Here is a 6000-nt window from a genome sequence, read left to right on the forward strand (position 1 = left end):
AAATATGTCCTAATCTAGGAGTCCTTTCATTATAACTAACATATAAAAAGTCATTTCTAGCAAATTAAATATATTTTCTCACGAAAAAATTTACAATAGTGGCAGGAAATTGAGAGAAAGTGAAGTCACTGTCACTGATTTTAAAATGAACTTTCATTAAAAAATTCCATCCGGTTAATGAAATCCTCTACTCTAAACTATTATACAGTACATAATGCACATAAACATAAGTATATTTAAATTAAAATGCATATACATGTTCCTAATAAACCACAGATTAAAAAAAAAAAATGCCAGAGAAAGATGAGGATGGCAGTTTAAGGTAGAAGAATGAATGGTTTGAAATGGTACAACTTACATGAAAATAGCAGTACCAGCAGCCTCTGATTCCAGAATAATCAAGCAAATCGAAAAATACAACAGTATCATATTCAGTAATAAAATGGGAAATATACTATCTCATATAAAACATTACCGAAAAAGTTTTGATCTACACCAACAGCATGCCTATGTCAGAAAGCAACTATTGGTCTTTTCCGGACTAGACAAAGGAGAATGAAGAAAACTGAAGACTTAAGGAAGCAATTAGTCCAAAGAACTAATGGGCCACTTGAATCGCAACCTTCTCTAACCTGACAACAGACAACTAAATGGTACCTGGCTGCCACTACTTACCCCTCTGACCAGAATTACAATAGAAGGCTTGGGGCAGGATGGGCAAAAATATAGAAAAAAATTCAGTTTGAACAACAACAACAACAAAAGACCAGATATAGGGGTTTGAAAGAGGCTGGAGAAACCCCTGAGACTATTGCCTTAAGATAGATTCTAACATGAAGCTATAGACGCTCCTGGAGGCCCGCTTTCAGCTCAATAACAGACAGGGCTGTTAAATTAAAAGACAACATCTGTGAAGGAGGTGCCACTTAGGACAATCAACTATAGGAGACCAAAAGGGCAAGAAGGTGGGGAGGTACAGAGAAGCCTGACAAATGCAAACAGGGAAGCCGGGGAGGAAATTAGGAGAGTGCTGGCACACGTTGTGTAAGAATCTTTGATTGGAAAATTCATTTGCTATGTAAACTTTCACCTAAAACACAATAAAATGTTTTCTTTCTTTTTTTTTTTTTTAAGAATAACTGAATTGAGTATCAGTAGATAATACAATTAGGAAATCAGCTCTCTTCAGTTAATGCAATAAAACCAATATAAATCTTGTTTAGTTACAATGACGAAAGGCTGAAGTGAAAAAAGTCCTTATATTGGTAAGTATTGCTTTTCCTGTAAGGTAAGGGAAGGTAAGAGGACTTCCTCTCAATAGCTCTGGAGTTCCATGGAGAGCACGAAGTTATTTTCCATAGCTTACTATCTTTGTTGAGTATCTAATTCTCATTATATAAAACTATATTCTTTGAGAAAATTGTATCTTCTGGTAGATTCCACTGGAAATTGAAGAATATGGTATATACTACCATCATCAAACTGGCTACTTAGAGGTTTCCTAAACTCTAAAAATTGCTTTTCATATCTCAACAAAAGGTGTGAGATGGAAATGTATTCATTTCCTCATCAAGAGATTAGCAAAAATGCACATTTGCACAGTTATTTAAATATTTAAATATACATTAAATATTAAATTACATTTGAGAGGGACATAGAAGAGCCTAGAGCCACTATATAACTAAGGATTTTGAAGGACATCAACATCGGAGACTGAATACCTGCAGCTTCATAATTCTGCTATGGTAATTTTTAACACTGCATATGCTTCCTTTACTTTCATATTTGAGCTCTATTATTCCCATATGTGGACCACCTGAGTTGAGCAAACACTTAAGCACTCAGCCATAAACTGAAAGTTTGCGGATCAAGTCCACTCGGAGATGCCTTGGGAGAAAGGAAGATCTACTTCTGAAATGTCACAACTGTTGCAAAACCTATGGAGCACTATTCTCTGATACACTGGGGGTAATTGTGAGGCAAAATTGACTCCAGGACTTTTTTTTTTCCTCTTTGTTTCTTTTTTATTCATATAATTATTTATATAATGTAAAGTATTATTTAGCCATTTAATGATAATATTTCATAGATGCTTATGAGCATTTAGCCTCTGAAACAAAGTGTGAGTATTTAAAATAAAATGACGGAAAAATGTAGAGAGATTCTAGTCTCAGGCACTATTGAAATGTAGAATACATACAGAACTGACTCAGAAATACTAATATTTTGCAATGAATTTGTCATTGAATAGCAGTGGGACCTCGCAAGTGTCACTGAAACATTCTAGACATTGCTAAAACATAGAAACAGTCTATCTTTTTACTTGTAACGAAGTCTCCGTCTTCACTCCCCCATGTGATTAACATGGCAGAGTGAGGTGACTTTATGGATTTTTTTTTCACCCATGGAAATGCTCCCTGTGGAGATGACAAGCAATTAGTTGATTATTCCTGAACCATTTGAAAGCTTAAAATATCTATGAGTTGTTTGTTAATCATCCAGGACAAGTTTTATTCATCAGTAAGCAAATTTTCAGTCATATTGTATGTATACATGTCTGAATTTATCTTTTTCATACAGACTTACCTTTTACTCTTTAGTAACTTTCCATTTTTACCACACAGGGATCTGGATTAAAATACTGTATCTCCAAGGCACTGGTTTTTCTGGGATCTATAAAACAGAACTATCAATACCCCCTTTAAATGGACGACAGAATGAAGGTGAGCTTAAACGCTTTCTTATTGCATTATTTAAAAGACTTAAATGGAACAAAAGTAATGCATTGTGCGTGTGTGAGGTATCACTTCATAGTTTGCTCTTGTAATTGTTGCTGTTACCACTATTGTGTTTTTTTTTGTTTGTTGGTTGGTTTTGTTTTTGACCTCAGAAACAGAAATGTTACCCTTGCTTCTCATTTCATGGTCAATCACGATCATCAGCCTGCTTAGGATTTTATTTGTTTGTTTTATTTTCCTTTATTACATTTCAACATTTTATGTTTTTCCATTCTGTAAAATTTTTATCCCAAAACATCTTTTTCACCTTCATACATATCTGGCTGTGCTTCACATATACTCTACCATGTCAATATACCCTTGTGTCTCGGGCTGAGTTCTCTAGAGAAGCAAAACCAGTAAGCTTAAAAAGGCATATATAAAAAAAAAAAAAAAAAAATTTTTTTTTTTTTTTTTTTTAATACCAAGGGAATGGCTGTATAGGCTGGGAGTCACAAGTCCATGAATCAGGTTAGAGGCTTCTCCTGATTTATGCAGCTGCAGGGGCTGGCTGACCCAACATCTGCAGGTCAGACAGCAGGGGTCTTGCTCAGCAGCTGAAGATTGAAGAATCCCAAGATCGACAGGCAAGACTACAGGCAAGCTGCTCAGTCAATTCCCAAGAACCAGAGGTCAGAGGAACAAGAGTCTGCTGCACGACACAAAGTGACAAAAACCCAACAAACCTTGCTAGAATGTCTACTTATATTCCATGCAGGCCACACACATCAACAGACTGGCTATTCACAGTAGTTCCCATCATGGAGATGATGATAACATCATAGGACTGTTGTATTACTAAGAATCATGGTCCAGCCAAGTTGACACACAACCTTAACTTTCACACCTTGTAAAGTGTGATATTTTATGTGTAATGTTTTATTATGAATATACATCTATCATGGTATATCTTATTGGGGCATTTTGCCATTTTAAATATTCATAATGTATTCATTTATGCTTTTTTTTTTCCTTGTTTTATATATATATATATATATTTTTTTTTTTACTAAATGAAAGTTGGCAGTTTAATCCCATAAGCCATTATGGGAAGAAAAGACCTGACCATCTACACCCGTAAAGAATACAGCCTAGGCAACTTTTGGGGCATTGCAACTCTGTCTTATAAGTCACTATAAGTCTCAATTGGCTTGAAGGCACCAAATAAAATAAAAATTCTTTACTGATAGGTATTTTGTTGTCTCCAGCAGAGCATTGTCTGACATTCTTGCTTTGTGCATGTCATCAGGAAAGACCAGTTTCTGAAATCAGACATCAAAATTGGTGAAACAGAGAACCAATTGGAATGAGGGAAGCCCTCCATGAGATGGATTAACATAGTGGCTACAACAATGGACTCAAACACACCAAGGATTGTGAAGATAGCAAAGGGCCGGGCAATGTTTTGGTCCGTTTCCCATAAGGTCACCATAAGTTGTGGTCAACTCAATGGCAGATAACAACCTTTTGAGATGGACTTCTTTCACTTTACATGACTCTGTTGAGGTTTCTCCTTGCTGTTGTATGCATAGATAATTTGTTTCTTTTACTGCTTAGTATTATCTCATGTGTGGATTTATTACAATTTGCTAAACAATTTACCCGTAGAAGGACATTTTGGGTTTTTACCAGTTTTTACCTTTTAGAAATAATGTTTCTGTGAACATTTTTTTTTTCTTTCTTTGTTTAATTGTGATTCAGGTGAAAGTTTACAGAACAAATTAGTTTCTTATTAAATGGTGAATACTCAAATTGTTTTGTGACTTTGGATGACAGATAATACTGTGAAGTGTCAACACTTTTCCTTTCTTTACCCTAGGTTCTCTGTTTCCATTCGTCCAGTTTTCCCATCCCTTCCTGCCTTCTTGTCCTTGCTTTTGGGCCAGTGTGCCTATTAGTCTCAAATACATGATTGAGCTATGAATTATGTCCCTCAAGTGGGCAATTCTGGCCTTGGAGACCTGTTGAATCTTTGGCTAAACAACAAACCTCTGTATTGACTTCAGTGCTAAGTTAAAAGGGTGTCCAGGGGCCATACTCAGGGGGTTTCCCCAGTCTCTGTCAGACCAGCAAGCCTGGTATTTTTGTGTGTGTGAATTTGAATTTCGTTCTACATTTTTCTCCCACTCTCTCTGAGACCCTCTACTGTGATGCCTGTCAGAGTAGTTGGTGGTATGAACCGGGCACTTTCTAGTATTTCTCAGCTCAGTCTGGTGGAGTTTGTATTAACTGTGGTCCATTAGTCCCTTGGACTAATCTTTTCTTTGTGTCTTTGGTCTTCTTCATTCTCCTTTTGCTCCAGTCAGGATGGATTCAGTAAAAGTATCTTAGACGACCACAAATGCTTTTAAGACCCTAGTCTCTACTCACCACAGTTGAATGTAGAACATTCTTTTTATAGACTGTTACACCAATTGAGCTGGATGTCCCCTGAGATCATGGTTTCCTGCCCTCAGCATAGTAGTTCAGTCTCTCAGGGCATATGGATGTCTGTGGAGCTTCTATGACTTTGCCCAGGTCAAATGGCGAGAACATCCCCAGTATTGTATACTGTCTTACACTTCACCAAAGTTACCACATGTCTACTAATTTGTGTAAGTGTTCTTGTATGGCCCTAGCTTTCATTTCTCGGGGATAAACGTCTAAGTGTGAGTAGTTTTAATTTTGACGAAGTCCAATTTATTGATTTGTACTTTTCATCAATGTATTTGCATGTAATGGTAATTCAGTAGATTTTATTGTTGAGTGGTATTCATTTTCTTGGATAGACCACAATTTATCTATTCATTATCAAGTAGATGAACTGTTGGTTTGATTCTAGTTTTTGGTTATTACAGATAATTTGCTATCAAAATTTGTACACATGTCTTTATAAGGAAACAATACTATCATGTCTCTGGTTAGATATACATGAATAGAATTGCTAAATTTCATGGCAAACCTGTGGTTAGCCTTCTGAGACCTAATCTTTAAAACAAATTATTTTTTTCAAGTATTTATACCCTTTTCATTTTCCACTAGCAGTTTATGAATGTTCTGGTTTCTCCAACTACCTGATATTTTAATAGCTGTAAAGAGGTCACTCATTAATTTTTTCACTTAAGTTCCTTAATTAAGAATGATGTTGAGCTTTTTTATATGCTTATTTGCCAGCTGCATATTTTCTTTGGATAAATTATTGTTTATTTTTTGACCTTTTTTTGTAGACTGTTTCTTTCCTTTT

Source organism: Elephas maximus, chromosome 7 (genome assembly GCF_024166365.1).
Source record: "Elephas maximus indicus isolate mEleMax1 chromosome 7, mEleMax1 primary haplotype, whole genome shotgun sequence".
Classification (NCBI taxonomy): domain Eukaryota; kingdom Metazoa; phylum Chordata; class Mammalia; order Proboscidea; family Elephantidae; genus Elephas; species Elephas maximus.